The sequence below is a fragment of the Oncorhynchus masou genome, chromosome 28 (genome assembly GCF_036934945.1).
Source record: "Oncorhynchus masou masou isolate Uvic2021 chromosome 28, UVic_Omas_1.1, whole genome shotgun sequence".
Taxonomy (NCBI): Eukaryota; Metazoa; Chordata; class Actinopteri; order Salmoniformes; family Salmonidae; genus Oncorhynchus; species Oncorhynchus masou.
In genome coordinates, this window is record NC_088239.1 from 38,073,658 (window position 1) to 38,090,541 (window position 16,884).

General features: G+C 45.3%; 1 protein-coding gene across 4 annotated transcripts in view; it reads right to left on the reverse strand.

Annotated features, from left to right (window-relative positions):
* LOC135517552 (MAGUK p55 subfamily member 7-like) overlaps positions 1–16,884 on the reverse strand; it is a 260,440-nt gene that overhangs the window by 85,052 nt on the left and 158,504 nt on the right. The gene's annotated exons all lie outside the window — the stretch shown is intronic.

Sequence of the window (16,884 nt, forward strand, 5' to 3'; positions counted from 1 at the left end):
ACTCTTTCATACCCTTGCTTGTGCCTGTTGTTTTCTTCCCGTTAACGTTACGACTGCTGAAATGTTTGTAATGACCTGTCAAACACTAATACATTGTCTTCGGTTGCATATATAAGAACGCTTGTTCAGCGATTTAACTCGTCATCGACACACATATCACAGGAAAGGGAACAAACATGACTTTATTTGAATGGGTGTCCATTTTTTTGTGGAATTGAGGGATAATTGAATATAGTTGAAATGTTTACAAATTAGATGCGCTGAAATGAAAGGAACTTCCAAAAATGAACACATTATAGTGATGTTAAGTCTGATCTCACAAAGAATGTCAAAAATTGGGTATTCACCTTATTTGTTAGACATGTAACAATTATTTATTTAACAAACAGTAAGATATTTCTGTCCTGCTAATGTTGTGTTTTATGGTCTCCACTCTAGCACCCTGCAGCTGACAATTGATTGATGTTGGTGATAAAAAAAAACTAAAAGCTAGCACTCTATAGACAAGATGTGGTGTGTGTGACTCGAGATAGAGAGAGAGAGAGTCTGGATGAGTTGAGAACAATGCCTCATTGTCTCATCTTCTGGCATCTGGGAAACTAAGTAAAAGACCATCCTGTGTAGATAACCATGGTGGCCTATGGGAAGGTTAGAAATGACTGACTAAGCAATCTTGGTATCAGCTATATAAAAACTGTGCATCGTCTGTAAAGGCTAGACTCTCAGCCTAACAGTCAGTTAAGACTGGTGGGCTGACGGTCTCATTATTGCAATAATTAATCAATATTAAATAAAGATGATTGTTTGAAGAAATGACCAAATCTCTCTCAGTACTGAATTTCCACGGCAGTAGATAGGTGTTATCAGAGTCAAGCGTGTTGATTTATATTCAAAGGTTATCCTGCTATTGGCACACTTGTTGAAATATGCAACAGAATGTGACGACAACAACAGTAATTCATGAGGCAGTCTGAGTCTAGACAGCGCAGGTGAGTGCAGGGAGGCCTAGACAGACGTTTTTGGAGGTTTCAGCCCTGTTTCAAAACTTTGTTAATCTATTCATATTTGCAAATATGCTGAGTGTGTTTATGCAAATGGGGCACCTAATTTTGATGACCGTTGCCTCTCTCTCTCCAAACACCCTGTGTTTTCAATCTCTCGACTCTCCAGACACCCTGTGTTTTCAGCGTCGTCTTGACCCAATAGCTGAGACACAAGACACAGAGGGCAGGGGGAGACAGGGGATAGAGGGATACAGTTTCTTTTTCCATTTCAACTGACAGTGTTCAGTTCAGCTAGTGATGTGTTTACCAGGGCTTCTCTCTCTCTCACACTTTAGCCATGCTGAGAGAAAACAACATATCGGCAGAGAGCCGGATGGCAGTTCGACGGTGGCAGACAGCGAGACGGCGAAATGTTTCGAATCCGAGCACAGCATCGAGTGTCGTCACCGCCGTCACCATTGCTTCGCCATCCGACCGGACCGAGCCAAGCTAGACGGGTAACGGGTCCGCGGACGTGTAGTCTAGACACATAGTTTGTTGCGAAACAGAAACACGTCATCCCTCGCTTTCTTCCCCTCTCTCCTACCTGTTATTCACATCATCTTCATGACTGTTATTGTTTCTCTAAAGGAAGAGCCTCCTCACTTCTTCACTGTGTGGATGTGCTTCATTTCAATCTGTCTAACTGTCTAACCAACTGCCATTTCATTGTAACCTACTGCCACGAGGGCCTAGCCAGGAAAACTCAGCGACAACGAGCCTACGTCAATGACGAGTTGATGGTCCACCACGATTATTCCTTGTTTGTTTTGCCTGGGTATACCGACCTGTAGTACATCCACAGGTCCAATAGGCAGGACTGTCATGGCTGGCGAGAAGCATGATAGATCACAGGGCAGGAAGGTTTCAGAGACCCTGTGTGCCTCGCCTCCCAAATGGCTCCCTATTACCTATTTAGTGCACTACTTTTGACCAGGGCCCACCAATAGGACTCATAGGTCAAAAGTGGTCAAAAGTAGTGCACTATATATAGAATAGGGTGCCATTTGGGATGCAGAGACCCTGCCTTTTCTTAACTTCTCCAGGACCAGAAATATCCTCTGGTTTCTACCACTTTATCACGACTGTAAATTACCATGTCAACATCACTGTTTTCGTTACCTGTTCGCTCGTAATGGGTTTTCTCCTCTAATAATAATTTCCTCAAGGTCTTTTTCTCTGTGTGATATTGAGTTAAGAAAAAGAGAGGGCGGCTGGTCCTGATGGAAAGAGCAGAGGCGTTTGACGTCGGGATAAGACACTCCTTGGGCTAGAGATCTTCACAGCTTTTCCACTTAATCAAATAATTGGGCCAATTATGGTAACTGGAGAGGTTTCGGTAGGAGGGAAATCAGAGGACGGGTGGAGAAAGGGCAGCACACTGTAAGACCCTGGTGTCAAGGTCGTGGCTAACCCCTTACTGTGACTATAAGCAGCTGAAACATGAAGCAATAGTGAGAGAGGAGAGAGAGCGAGAGGGGAGGGGGCGAGACAGAGGGTGAGGGAGGGAGGGAGAACAAGAAGGGGGGGTGAGACAGGAAAAAGAGAGAAAGAAAGAGAGATTCGGAGAGAGAGAGACAGTATATAGGGCCTGTAATCTCTCAGAGCAGTGTCCAGACATGAGGGGCGTAGGGTAGCTGCTCTCTGCCTTTCATCTAGTGAGGATATTTTTGTTTTTGTCTGTGTGTTGTTGGCTGAGGGCCAGGTTGTCATGTGATGGAAGTTTTTATTAGCTCTCGTTGGTAGGGAGGGAGGCTCAAGGCTGGCTAAAGAGTCAATAAAGAAGTGAGTAAGCTCTATCTGTTCTTTGTCATTACCGCTCCTTCCATAATCGTATGTTGCACTGGACGTCAGACTAGTCTAGTATAGTCAATCCAGCACTGGAACTTGACCCACTTCCCTGCAGGCCGATCCCTATCCTTGTTCAGGCCAGAGCTACGCCAAGAGGGAGGGAGAGAGAAAGAGTAAGAGAGAGAGAGTGAGAGACAGAGAGAAAGAGAGAGAGAGAGTGGGACAAATGAGCTCGACTTGATAAGAGAACAGGGAAGTCGAGACATCAGCCAAGTCATCAACCAAACTACTGGAAAGGGGTTAGACAGCCAAACAACCAATGAACTGGGTCCAGGGCCAGCAGGGTGAGGACCATTAGGAGAGGCGGAGGGAGAAGGGAGAAAAGGGAGTGAAATAGAGAAAGGGAGAGAATTTAAGAAAGATAGAGGGAGGAGGATGAGTACAATGAACGAGGGGTTCCCCAAGTGCTCCAGGCCTCCTCAGCCTCTGGCAGCTTGTTGTGCTGACCGGAGGAGAGAGGCTCATCGGGGGATAGGGACATGAGAACAGGGCCCTTCAGCCTGCTGCACACACACACGTCCACCTGGCAGGCAAGGGCCTGGGCCACATCAGCCAGGAGACAGAGAGAAAGAGAGTGGTGGAGAGAGAGAAGGAAAAAGAATCCACTTCTGAAGAGCATGAAGGGGTAAAGAAAGAGAGCCGTCTGGTTTACAATAGGGCCTGTCTCTCCAGCCCTGGGCTCCAGGAGGTAATGACTGGCTGAGGAGAAACATTTTGTTCACATCAACTAAGCCCAAGCTGTTGAAATAATGAGCACTTCACTAAGAGTTCACTCTCTTCACTCTCTCCCCCTCTGCAACCTCTGTCTCCCCTTCCATCTCTCTCCCCTCCTTCTCTCCGCTCCAACCTCCAGAGTGAACGAGTCAAGTCAGATCTGAGTACCCACTCCTTGACCATTCCTGGTCGTGTTTTAGAGTGACCCACTCGCCACCCCATCCCGCGGCAGTCCACACATCCTCGCCACATCGTTACAGGGCCTCAACGAGCTGTGTAGCGAGGTTGGTACACTTCATTCAATATTCTCCAGGGACAAATTCTGAAATGTATATTTTCTGGAAGCTAACGGGCCTGACATGACTTGGAAGCACTATGAGAGATAGAGGCCCCTTCATGGTACGGGGGGTTTACAGTTTAAACCGTTTTTGTTGTTGTAAAAAAGCACAATTCTCCTTTAAGGGCTATGATTGATGTTGGATAATCACAAAGCCCGACGAATGAGCTATGCTAGGCTACTATGCTAGCAATTAACCATCAAGCGCCTGGCTAAACCTTGGCATTCTTGGCATTCTGGCTAAACCTTGACCAACAGCCAGACAGGACACGAGTGGAGAAGAAAAACGTCTTCCGTGTGCGTTTTGTTTAGATATCCCTCCAAGGCCTAAGTTCTGCGTCTTCCGACTCGAAGCGAGCGAGCCTCCCTCCCAAAAATTAAGCTGGAGAAGGTAGCGATGTGGAATCATCCTTGTGGAATCAGCAGCGCTTTAGGCTTTGGGTTCGTCGCTCGGCGGTCAATTACTCATCAGTAAGTAAGGTGATCCTCAGCCTCTGCTCTGCTCTTCTCTCCCCCTGATCAGCTCCATATGGGAACCTCTGCCCCGACCACTATAACTAGATTTCTAACACATAAATGCTTCTGATTGTTATTCGAGGCCCGGCCAAAACTCAATAGCTTAATCTCCGCGTCGTGATGAGAACTGGAGCAATATTCATCCATATCAGACCGTTAGTTATATTCTCTCTCCGAGTCTCTGTGAGTGGCCGTATAAAAAACACATGCAGAGGGAGACATGGTTGCGGTATTAAGTATGTGATGACAAATGGCTCACACTGAATCTGGATTGCCTCACGGTATATAGGAGGCGAGCATGTATTTCTGAGAGCAAACGAAAGTCAGGCAATATCTTCCAGGACTTTTCAACACGAAGTGGAGCCATGAAACCTTAGCAGATAGAGTGGGGCAGGGGCCAGGACAGTTACTACAGGAATAGGAGAGACCTCAGATCTCTGCTTAGCACACGTCAGGCAGGACCATGGCATACACTCTTAGAAAAAAGCTGCTAGAACCTAAAAGGTTTCTTTGTCTGTCCTCATAGGAGAACCCTTTGAAGAACCCGTTTTGGTTCCAGTTAGATCCCTTTTGAGTTCCATGTAGAACCCTTTACACAGAGGGTTCTACATGGAACCCAAAATAGTTCTACCTGGGACCAAAAGGGGTTCTACCTGGAACCAAAAAGGGTTCTCCTATGGGGATAGATTAAGAACCCTTTTGGAACCCTTTTTTCTAAGAGTGTACTGGCTGGCTTGGTTTTCAGTGGGCTGGTAGCTGGGGACCATGGCAGAGAGAATCGGGCTGGGGCCAGGACAGTTACTACACCAGCAGCTATAGTGTCTACAGGGATGGCTGGGCCTTCAGGGATCTATTGGCTGGGGCTTGGGCTTAGGTAAAGGACTGGGGATTGAGTATAGAGGCTGGGGCCAGGACAATTAGAACAGCAGTAGCAGCAGGGGCTGGGGCCAGGGCCATAGGACCTGCTGGCTGGCTGGGTCTTCAGCAGTCAGGTGGCTGGCGATGGAATTGGGGCTGGGGCTCTGGCTAAAACTACAGGATTGGTGGTGGTTGGGTCTTTAGGAGTCTGGGTTTGTGTGGCCTGGCCATATTAGAGAACCAGAGGCCTGGGTCCAGGGATCCTCTTACCCAGCCCTACCCCAAAACCTCTAAATCCCCACCCCCCTCAACCTGCCAGCGAAAACAAGCAGGCGTCTCCATTTCACACACACATCCCTCGGCCCGTAACGACCACTCATAACATTGTCCCGGGAACGGCGTCTGAGCCCGTGGCATTCAACAAACGTTATGTTTCCCTCCAAATTGAACGAGACAAGAAAAAACAAATGCAAGTGGTCGGGCCGGGGGAGAGAACGTGTTTTGACATGATGTCACTTATCAGCAAAGTGTAACGGCGACAATAAACTCTCAATAAACTCTCGTTCCGGCCCGGCTGCACCGTCCGCCCGCCACCGTGTTGACTGAAGTGTTTAGGATATAAATATAAATGTAGTGGAAACCACATGCTGGCATTCTGCTCTAGCCAGATGTTGACCATGGGAAAATAGAATCACAATGGAAACAAGGCCTCTTGGACATTAAAACGCAATTAACTCCAATCATATCTTTACGTGTAAAAGTGTGCAATTCAGCCTTACGTCAGACTTCAGTCAGACAGACGGATGGCATATCGTCCCTACAACATATAGAATCATTCAGAAACAGAGCCAATACGCATTTATGAGGCCTTGCCCACTTCTTCCCACCAAGACATTACACAGCATTGTCTAAAAAAACGGAATGAAAGAAAGAGAAGCGGTACTCAGGTAATACTGTAATTAATGTATGTGGTCATAATTGGGGATGAAGTTCGTAATTAATATTGGTAGGCCTACATTATAATAAAGTGCAGTAAAGAATGTGTTACTTCTTAGCGTAGTACTCAGCAGATGAAAGACCTTACTGTCAGTGAAACGGAGAGAAGCCAGAGAGAGAGAGAGAGAGAGAGAGAAAAGGGTATTTAAGCTATGTTAAACGATTTTTCTCCTAGTATTTCATGCCACAATGACCGCTCCTGTATGTGTGCCTGTGTCTGCTGTTTGCTGTCTCACTCTATTCTCGCTGGGTGACCTGTTGCATGCCTCTCCACCTCTTTTATTAAATCACTTGTGATTACAACCAATAGAAACCTACCCAGAGAAACTCAGGCTAAAATGTCCTATTTTATTTCCTTAACCCTGCTCTTGACCTGGGAGTGTAATTAACAGGTATTATGAGAAAAAGGAAAATTGTGGGTAATTATCATGATAATCACAGGGGACATTCCAAGGACGAGCTGAGACTGCCAGATACTGTGTGTTGGTGTGTGTCCCCCCTCCTCCTTCCCTTCACAGGCTCTTAATGTTATGATAGAGTCATTACACACTCTGAGAAAACATATTTAGCAGGCCCACCTCAGTATTTCAGACAGGTGCTTGTGTGTTAAGTCGCAACCCAGGATTCACAGTGTGTAAGAGCCAGCATGTATGCTTATGCTCAATCCCCTAACTGGGCCTGCCTGGGTTGCTACTTCTGTCTGTCTGTCTGTCTGTCTGTCTGTCTGTGTGTGTGTGTGTGTGTGTGTGTGTGTGTGTGTGTGTGTGTGTGTGTGTGTGTGTGTGTGTGTGTGTGTGTGTGTGTGTGTGTGTGTGTGTGTGTGTGTGTGTGTGTGTGTGTGTACAACTAAAATTACAAAGTTGTTGTGCCTCTAGTCTCTCTCTGGGATTGTTTAGTGTTTTCTCCTGAAATGACCTCGCCAAGAAAACAGCACTTTCACGTCATAACTCATTTCCATAAGTGACCTGGCAACACACAAGGAGCGCCGCATGGCGACAGCCAATAACGCACACATTCCCCAACCTCAGCCCTGACTCTCGCAATGCCGCACCAAAGGAATGCTGAAGTACAGAACTTGGGTCATACCTTGGGGAGAGGAAGCAACTAGAGATGATAAAAACAAGGTGGGAAAGTTCAAGAGGCCTGAAACCATCTCGGCGTTTAAGATTACAGATGATAGGAAATGGTCTCAGTGTGCCTTGAGATCAATATGGGAGCATGGTAATAACGTTTCTGTGATGTGGGGTGTTCTGAGGCTATGAGTGTGGATCACTCACCAGACTGGCATGAGCTAGATTAGATAGGGGCTGTCACACATTATAAACACAAACCCAGAGAACTGGCCATGACCTCTACAGCTAACCTGTGGTGGGTGGTGGGTCTGGATTTCTTTCAAAGACTCCACCAGCCACCTAATCGCTACATCAGGTGAGGTAACAATTTACAAAAATGTTGGTAATTTAATAAATTCGGCCAGTGACTAGACAGAATTAGGCGGAACTGAAACCACTGTGTGGACAAACACACAAAGTTACACATCTAATAGGCTGCATGTTAACCTTTTTGGGATAGGGGGCAGCATTTTCACTTTTGGATGAATAGCGTGCACAGAGTGAACTGCCTTCTACTCTGTCCAAGATGCTAATATATGCATATTATTATTAGTATTGGATAGAAAACACTCTGACTTAGAAACACTAATTTTCTAAAACTGTTTGAATGATGTCTGTGAGTATAACATAACTCACATGGCAGGCAAAAACCTGAGAAAAAAATCCAACCAGGAAGTGGGAAATCTGAGGTTTGTAGTTTTTCAAGTCAGCCCCCATTGAAGATACAGGGTGATATTAGTTATGTTTCACTTCCCAAGGCTTCCACTAGATGTCAACAGCATTTAGAACCTGTTTTGAGGATTCTACTCTAAAGAAGTGGCTCATAAGGGCTCTTTGAGTGAGTGGTCTGGCAGAGTGCCACAGCCTCGGTCTGCCGCTCTCACGTGAAAGGTAGCTACGTTCCACTTAATTTGTACAGACAAAGGAATTGTCCTAAAGATTGATTCCATACTTAGGTTGGCATGTTTCTACGGGCTGTAACAGAACTTTTTTAACTTTTCATCCAACATTCGGCGTGACCTGATTTGCTTTTGGATTTGTTTACCAAACTCCCTAAAAAAAATAAGATATTTGGACAAAACTGATGGACATTATCGAACAACACAAACATTTATGGTGGAACTGGGATTCCTGGGAGTGCATTCTGATGAAGATCATCAAATGTAAGTGAATATTTAAAATGCTATTTCTGAGTAATGTTGCCTACCCAATATGGGGGAGGGGGTATCTTTTTGGATGCTTTGTTGTCTAAAGGCTTATTGCATGGTTTGCTTTCTCCGTAAAGTTTTTTTTAAATCTGACACAGCGGTTGCATTAAGGAGAAGTTTATCTAAATTTCCATCTGTAATAGTCGTACCTTTATCAATGTTTATATGAGTATTTCTGTAAATTGATGTGTCTCTCTGCAATATCACCTCATGTTTTTGAACTAGTGAACGTAACGCGCCAATGTAAACTCAGATTTTTTGATATAAATATGAACTTTATCAAACAAAACATACGTGTTGTGTAACATGAATTCCTATGAGTGTCATCTGATGAAGATCATCAAAGGTTAGTGATTAATTTTATCTCTATTTCTGCTTTTTGTGACTACTCTCTTTGGCTGGAAAAAATGGCTGTGTTTTTCTGTGGCTTGGTGGTGACCTAACAATCGTTTGTGGTGCTTTCGCTGTAAATCCTTTTTGAAATCAAACACTGGCTGGATTAACGAGAATTTTATCTTTAAAATGGTGTATGGTGTTTATTTTTAAAATGGTGTTTTGAATTTGTTCCACTAGACAGGTTAAAGAGATGATGGACACATGCTATACCACCATGGAACCAAACACTCCGGACACAAACTACTGCCAGTTCCAAATTGAAGTGATCCAATCCTATACCACCATGGAACCACGACGCTCCAGATGTTTCCTCATGTTTTACACTCGAGAACATTAGAGAACGCTCCATCTTCTTCACAGAGCACCAAACCCCCAGCTCATCCATCAAATGAAAGATGTATGGGTTTTATAGCACACAACTCTATCTGTAAAACACTAACATGTGTCCTGTCTGCCTACCCTAATCTCATCTGCTGCTCCATGAATCTCACAGAGTAGCGTTACAAACTACTTGATTTCCAAACACTAATGTAAATAGAAAAAAAGGGAACATCCTCAAATTATGTTTTAAACGGCTGCAGTGCCATTGTGTACCACTTTCATTGACTACAGTTGAAATTAACATAAGCTTCTCCATAAGCTCTCCAAGCATAAAGTTCACAGTCAAGCCAACGGTATTAAGATTCCATTGAGACACAGAGACAGACAGAGAGAGTGATGGGTGGGTATTATCTGATTGATTGATTATCCGATCTGATTCTCTGCATGTGTTTACGACTCTGAGACAAAAGAAGAGATGAGGCAGTAGGAGCGATCCAGCTCCTATGGTGTCAGAATGGTGAAGTGAAGACTAAAGGAGTGCCCTCCTGAAGACCAGATGGAAAAATGTTTTTTGGTATGTTTTTTTCACATGTCAATATCTGATTGTGATGCAAGTCATTATTTAGTTCTTTCTTGGAAGATCTGGTAGGTAGCACTCTAAAACATATAAAAATGAACATCGTAGACTCAAAGACAAGTTCAGTGTTCTTAACGAGAAGTCCAGCTGATCCACCAGCCATCTAGAGTGAGAGGTCACAAGTTGTATTGATTAGGTACAGGGCAGTCGACTAGGTTGGCAAGGGCCAACTGGATGGCATGGCCACGGAAGAGCCCGACACCCACACAGGAGATGATGCCCTTGGTATGGAGAGTATTTTCCATGGCACAGTCGCTCTTAATGGGAAACCCAATCGAGAGAGAGAGAGAGAGAAAGAGAGAGGAGAAAGGAAAGGAAAGTGACAATGATCCTGTCAGGTTCCTGGCCTGGTGTTTTGACAGCTCCTAATGATGCTTAACAACCTGGAGATGGAGGTTCGGGTGTCTGGGGGTCTAGACGGACATCTGGGCGGATTGAGGTGCATGATGGAAAGGACTGTATTCCAAATGGCACACTGATTCCCATTTATCATACTTCTTTTGACTAGGAAACCTGGGGTTTGGTTCTGGTCAAAAGTAATACACTATAGGGAATAGGGTGCCATTTGGGATACACACAAGGTGGTGGACCAGCGTCTTTTCCCAGTCTTTTAAAAAAGTGAAAAAAAGTGATGCACACAAACAAAAGGACAACAGAGAGAGGGGAAGAAGAGACAGACAAACATTCAGAACAACTGACAGACAGACAGACAGACAGACAGACAGACAGAGACAAAATATAAAGTGATACACTAGCGTTCAAAAGTTTGGGGTCACTTAGAAATGTCCTTGTTTTTGAAAGAAAAGAGGTGACTCCAGGATGCTGGCCTTCTAGGCAGAGTTCCTCTGTTCAGTGTCTGTGTTCTTTTGCCCATCTTGTGCACCGGGGCTTCCCACTCATCTTTCAATTCTGGTTAGAGCCAGTTTGCGCTGTTCTGTGAAGGGAGTAGTACAGAGAGTTATACGAGATCTTTAGTTTCTTGGCCATTTCTCGCATGGAATAGGCTTCATTTCTCAGATCAAGAATAAACTGATGAGTTTCAGAAGAAATGTCTTTGTTTCTGACCGTTTTGAGTCTGTAATCGAACCCACAAATGCTTATGCTCCAGATACTCAACTAGTCTAAAGAAGGTCAGTTTTATTACTTCTTTAATCAGCACTACAGTTTTTACCTGTGATAACTTAATTGCAAAAGTGTTTTCTAATGATCAATTAGCCTTTTAAAAGAATAAACTTGGATTAGCTAACACAATGTGCCATTGGAGCACAGGAGTGATGGTTGCTGATAATGGGCCTCTGTACGCCTATGTAGATATTCAATTTAAAAAATCTGCCATTTCCAGCTACAATAGTCATTTACAACATTAACAATGTTGCTTTTCTTTCAAAAACAAAGTGACCCCAAACTTTTGAACGGTAGCGTATATAGATGTGTCGAGATGAAGGGATCCACAAGAGAATGGCACAGAGAGCAGTGGAGTAGAGCGAGCCATAAAAAACATAAAACAGCAGGGAAAACACAGCAAGCATCTCCAATCTGCTATTTACATCTGCGTCATGACAGGGTTTAAAAACAGCCAAACGAGAGGAGCAGGACACATCGACCACAGCCTTGCTTGAGTCCCAAATGACACCATAATCTCTATATAGTGTGCCATCTCTAAACAGGGTGCCATTTGGGACAGCCCTGGATTCTCCCTAATGTTTTCAGACTATCCAACGGTCAGACCTAATGCCTGTGGTATCTCTGTTGATTCATTTTTCACTACTTTTACAATTTGTTTTACTTTCTTTTCAAAGATGCAGGATGAAGATGGTGTGGTGAGGCGTTTGTCTCTCTCTCACTCTGCTCCTTAGGCTCCTGGCTTGGGGAGGTTGAATTGTGTAACGCCAGTGCTTCTCTCCCATCCTGGCAGCTCTGGCTGTTGTCTACAGCGCTTATATTAGGCAGTCTGTACTCAGCCCCTTTATCACCAGAAGGCCTATGGGCCCTGATAAAAAGTAATGCACATTATAGGGAATAGGATGCCATTTGGGACGTACACACTATATCCCGGTGCTCAGAGGAGAGAGAAGTTGGTCTTGACGCAACTCTTGTGTTCGTTCCACTCAAATGTAGTTTTTGGTAACCTAATCCAAAATACCACATTCTTCCAATAAAAATAAACGTCAGGCCTTATTTCTGGAGCAGGCAGCACCCACATGTTTATGCCTCTCTCTATTCAAACTTCATTATTTCATTGTCCCGACATTGGACCTAATAAAACAAAAGGTTTGGGTTACAGCAGGTGCCAAAGAATGGACTGGGGGGGGGGGGGGGTAAAGAAAAGGTCCCTGCTATACTTGGCCTTGTCTCAGGATGGTAAGTTGGTGGTTGAAGATATCCCTCTAGTGGTGTGGGGGCTGTGCTTTGGCAAAGTGGGTGGGGTTATATCCTGCCTGTTTGGCCCTGTCATGGGGTATCATCGGATGGGGCCACAGTGTCTCCTGACCCCTAATGTCTCAGCCTCCAGTATTTATGCTGCAGTAGTTTGTGTGTCGGGGGGCTAGGGTCAGTCTGTTATATCTGGTGTATTTCTCCTGAATTATCCGGTGTCCTGTGTGAATTTAAGTATCTCTCTCTAATTCTCTCTTTCTCTCTTTCTTTCTTTCTTTCTCTCTCTCTCTCTCGGAGGACCTGATCCCTAGGACCATGCCTCAGGACTACCTGGCATGATGACTCTTTGTTGTCCCCAGTCCACCTGGCCGTGCTGCTGCTCCAGTTTCAACTGTTCTGCCTGCGGCTATGGAACCCTGATCTGTTCACTGTGATTACTATTATTTGACCATGCTGGTCATTTATGAACATTTGAACATCTTGGCCATGTTCTGTTATAATCTCCACCCGGTACAGCCAGAAGAAGACTGGCCACCCCTCATAGCCTGGTTCCTCTCTAGGTTTCGGCCTTTCTAGGGAGTTTTTCCTAGCCACCGTGCTTCTACACCTGCATTGCTTGCTGTTTGGGGTTTTAGGCTGGGTTTCTGTATAGCACTTTGATATATCAGCTGATGTAAGAAGGGCTATATAAATAAATTTGATTTGAAAAGAAATATGGAGTTTTTACGGTATGAAGTCACAGCGTGAAAAATTATAGCAATTAATCAGAGCTACCGAATACAATCCACTCAACTAATCACAATTAAGCTAATGGATGAGTCACCAGTAAAGGCCTCAGCATGCTAACTATGAAACAGTCCCCTGAAGATAAAGCCAAAACATGCAAAGAGTGAAAGAGAGACGGGAAATAAATTACCTCAATACTGTACAGTGCTCTTGTTATGATGTCAAGTGTGATAATTTCAGGCTGATTATGTCAAATTACAAGTTAAAAGGCACATCCAGGCCTCCTGAGCAGCCCTGCGGTCTAAGGCACTGTGTCGCAGTGCTTGAAGTGTCACTACAGACCCGGGTTCAGTCTTAGGCCGTGACTGGGAGACCCATGAGGTGGCGCACAATTGGCCCAGTGTTGTCTGGGTTAAGGGAGGGTTTGGCGGGGCATCTGCAAGCTGACCTAGGTCGCCAGCTGGACGATGTTTCCTCTGACACGTTGGTGTGACTGGCTTCCGGGTTAAGGGAGCAGTATGTCAAGAAGCAGTGCGGTGTCGCAGGTTCATGTTTAGGAGGACGCATGGCTGTCGACCTTCGTATCTCCTGAGTCCGTAGGGGAGTTGCTTGCTTGGTGCAGTGCAAGATGAAGACCCTACACAATTTGGGGCCTTTATTGGCAGAAATGCTAAAATGGCGGCGTGGCTAGAGTACTGCCTTCATGGTTTCACTCCTACTTGTCTGACATAGCCAAGAGATGAAAGGTACAATCACTGAAGGTGGGATCCTCCTCTTCCCAAACCTTATGTCTGAATGATTGTTTACTGTTATTTAATTTAATTTCAATACAGGTCTATCTGAAAGAAGAAGAAAAAATCAGTTGGGGTTGGAGCTACAGTAATGATGATGCCATATAGATATTGTAATATTTGGATTGGATATCTTACAAAGTAAATACAGTTATTTCCTCATTGCAAAGCTATGGGTTATTATAAGTTACCCAGCCCTGGTTGTGGTTGAGGCGTGCAGACTACAGACAGACTATGGCCACAGTGCTCTCTCCAGTCTACAGTCAGTGAGTGAGTCACCCAGAGTAGTGAACAACAGTGGTCAACCAACCCACACCATCCACTCACAGCGCTGCTGCTCCAGAGGAGGGAGGGCTACCGTGTGAAGTTCTGGCAGGAGCGTGATTACACAGAGAGAGAGGAACACTGGGAAATGAAGGCGGTGGCTCTTTGAGATGGCCCAGACAAGACTCAGACCACGGAGTGGGCAGCAGCCCTGAATTGGCTCTCTCATCAGCATAGGTGCTAGGCCCTTCCCTCTCCGCCCGAGTCGCCACCAGCTCGCCGCATGCAAATAGAATCATCACCATCAAACGTTCAGACGTGACATTTCTGGATGACGGACAGCGGGTGGCCATAAGTCGGTTGGAGGCTCCATTGGAATGTATTGTTTTGTTTTCAGTTGCAGACAGCTAGCAAACACAGGAATCCTCCTCCTGTACCACTGCCAAGCCTCAATTAGAGCACAATAAGGGTCCTTCAGGCAGTGAGAGGGCAGCCCAAACATGAGATTAAACCACACTGTGCTGAGGGACGGACAGATAAGTCACAGACTATGAATGGTCAATAGGCTTGGACCCCTTGACATTAAATCACTCTGTACACGTATAACACATTTTATAACACTTCAGTGTTTTGTCAACATAAAACCCTTTGACACTATTGTACTGCCAAAACAACATCTTCACACATTCCAAATTCATGTTTCAGAGTTGACCTCTAAGGATCCAAATACAGTCAGAAGAGAAAAACAAGCTGACATGCAGGAGGCTAGTGAAAAATGCAACCTGACAATTAAACCTGACTGGGGCCTGTGTGTAAATCACATTATGGTTTCTGAGATGTGACCTTACTTACATCAGCCCTAGTAGTAGTAGTAGTGGGCTGGAAAAAACAATAGCAGAGCAAAAACAATAAGGAGCTAGAGAACATTCCAGAGCCAGAGGGACTGACTGAGTGAACTGAAAGCCACTTATTACAGTGACCAGCCGGGGGAACTGGAACATGCAAGGGGAAGGCTGGAATCCAAAATTACTTTAGGTGTGTTCTGTTCCTTGCCGGTTCCCTGAGGTGTGGTTAGAGGGGAGGGGAGAGGGGAGGTGAGACGGCGGGCAGGCACAGAGCCAAATAAAGGTCTGAGAAAACCTCAATGGAACCTCAAAATAAAGCAAGACCAGCCAAGACAGGACACTACTGTTACTGTAGCACACACACACACACACACCAGATCAAAGAGGGCCGTGGCCTCCACACACAACAAAGGGTGGCACTCTGATGACAGAGCTCTGTGACAGACCGCCAGCCCGGAGGGAGTGGGACAGGAAGAGAACTGCCATGCCAGACAGGACACTGAGGTCAGGACCGTGATGGTGGCGGGGGGGGATGGATGGATAGAAAGAGTGAGTTGGAATACAGGTTGAGAGAGAAAGTCTGAGAAAAAGAGAGAATTCAGAAATAAAGGAGTTAAAGAAAGAGAGGATACGGAGAGAAAGCGAATGAGAGAGGATGCAAAGATAGATGGTAGTAGAAAGAAAAGGAGAGAGGGATGGTGGATGAGCGAAAGAGGGGTGAGAGAGAAAGAGAGGAGGGGGTGAGAGAACAGGCCCACCAGCTGACCACAAAGAGGTGTGGCTGTTTGCCAGCAGAGCTTGTGTGTGTGTGTGTGTGTGTGTGTGTGTGTGTGTGTGTGTGTGTGTGTGTGTGTGTGTGTGTGTGTGTGTGTGTGTGTGTGTGTGTGTGTGTGTGTGTGTGTGTGTGTGTGCGTGTGTGTGTGTGTGTGTGTGTGTGTGTGTGTGTATATATATGTGTTGACGTGTCCCCACAAGAATAGTAAATAAACAAATATCTGACCAACTCGGGACATCTAGTTCGTCCCCACAAGGTAAAAATGCTAATTCTAGGGGGTTTAGGATTATGGTTAGACTTAGTGTTAGGGTTAGAATTCGGTTTAAGGTTTGGAGCTAGGTTTAGGTTAAGGTTAGGTTTTTGTATTAGGGTAAGAGTACAGGTTAGGGTTAGGTTTAGGGGTTTGGGAAAATAGGATTTTGAATGGGACTGAATTGTGTCCCCACAAGGTTAGCTGTACAAGACTGTGTGTGTGTGCGCACGTGTTTGTCACATGTCTGCATATGTGTGAAGCATGTGTGTATGTGAGAGAGAGCAGAGCAGGGCTGACCAGGGGAATGTGTGGTATGTCTCTCAGTGGGGAGATGAGGAACTGGAGCTGGATGTAAAGGATGAGAGTGAGAAAGGGAACCAGGCCAAGACATTGGTTGCATCCCAAATGGCACCCTATTCCATTTACACTGCACTACTTTTAACCAGAGCTGATAGGTCTCTGGTCAAAAGTAGTGCACTATGTAGAGAATAGGATGCCATTTGGGACGCAGTTCATGCTGGTGCCACTGATGTTGTTGTTGGGGTCAGACATCGCTATATGGATGTGAGCTGGGAGCGTGATGAGAGCACCACAAGGGAGGAAACCAAACAGATACTGTTCATTGGCCAGACTGATTCACAGAACATTACACAAAAACAATGTGAGAACTAGCACAGTGCTACTGGGCAGACTGTTACAAAGTTGTCACATTGGTTCGCCAGACTTCAGGTACAGAGTAGCACCATCTCACATTGAAGAATACAGGGAACCTGTTGTTGTTGGTCTTATGAGAGGCTCCTTGTTCTTGACCAACCGTATGATCTTCACTGACTCCTCGTCATTGTGTGTGTATGTGTGTGTGTGT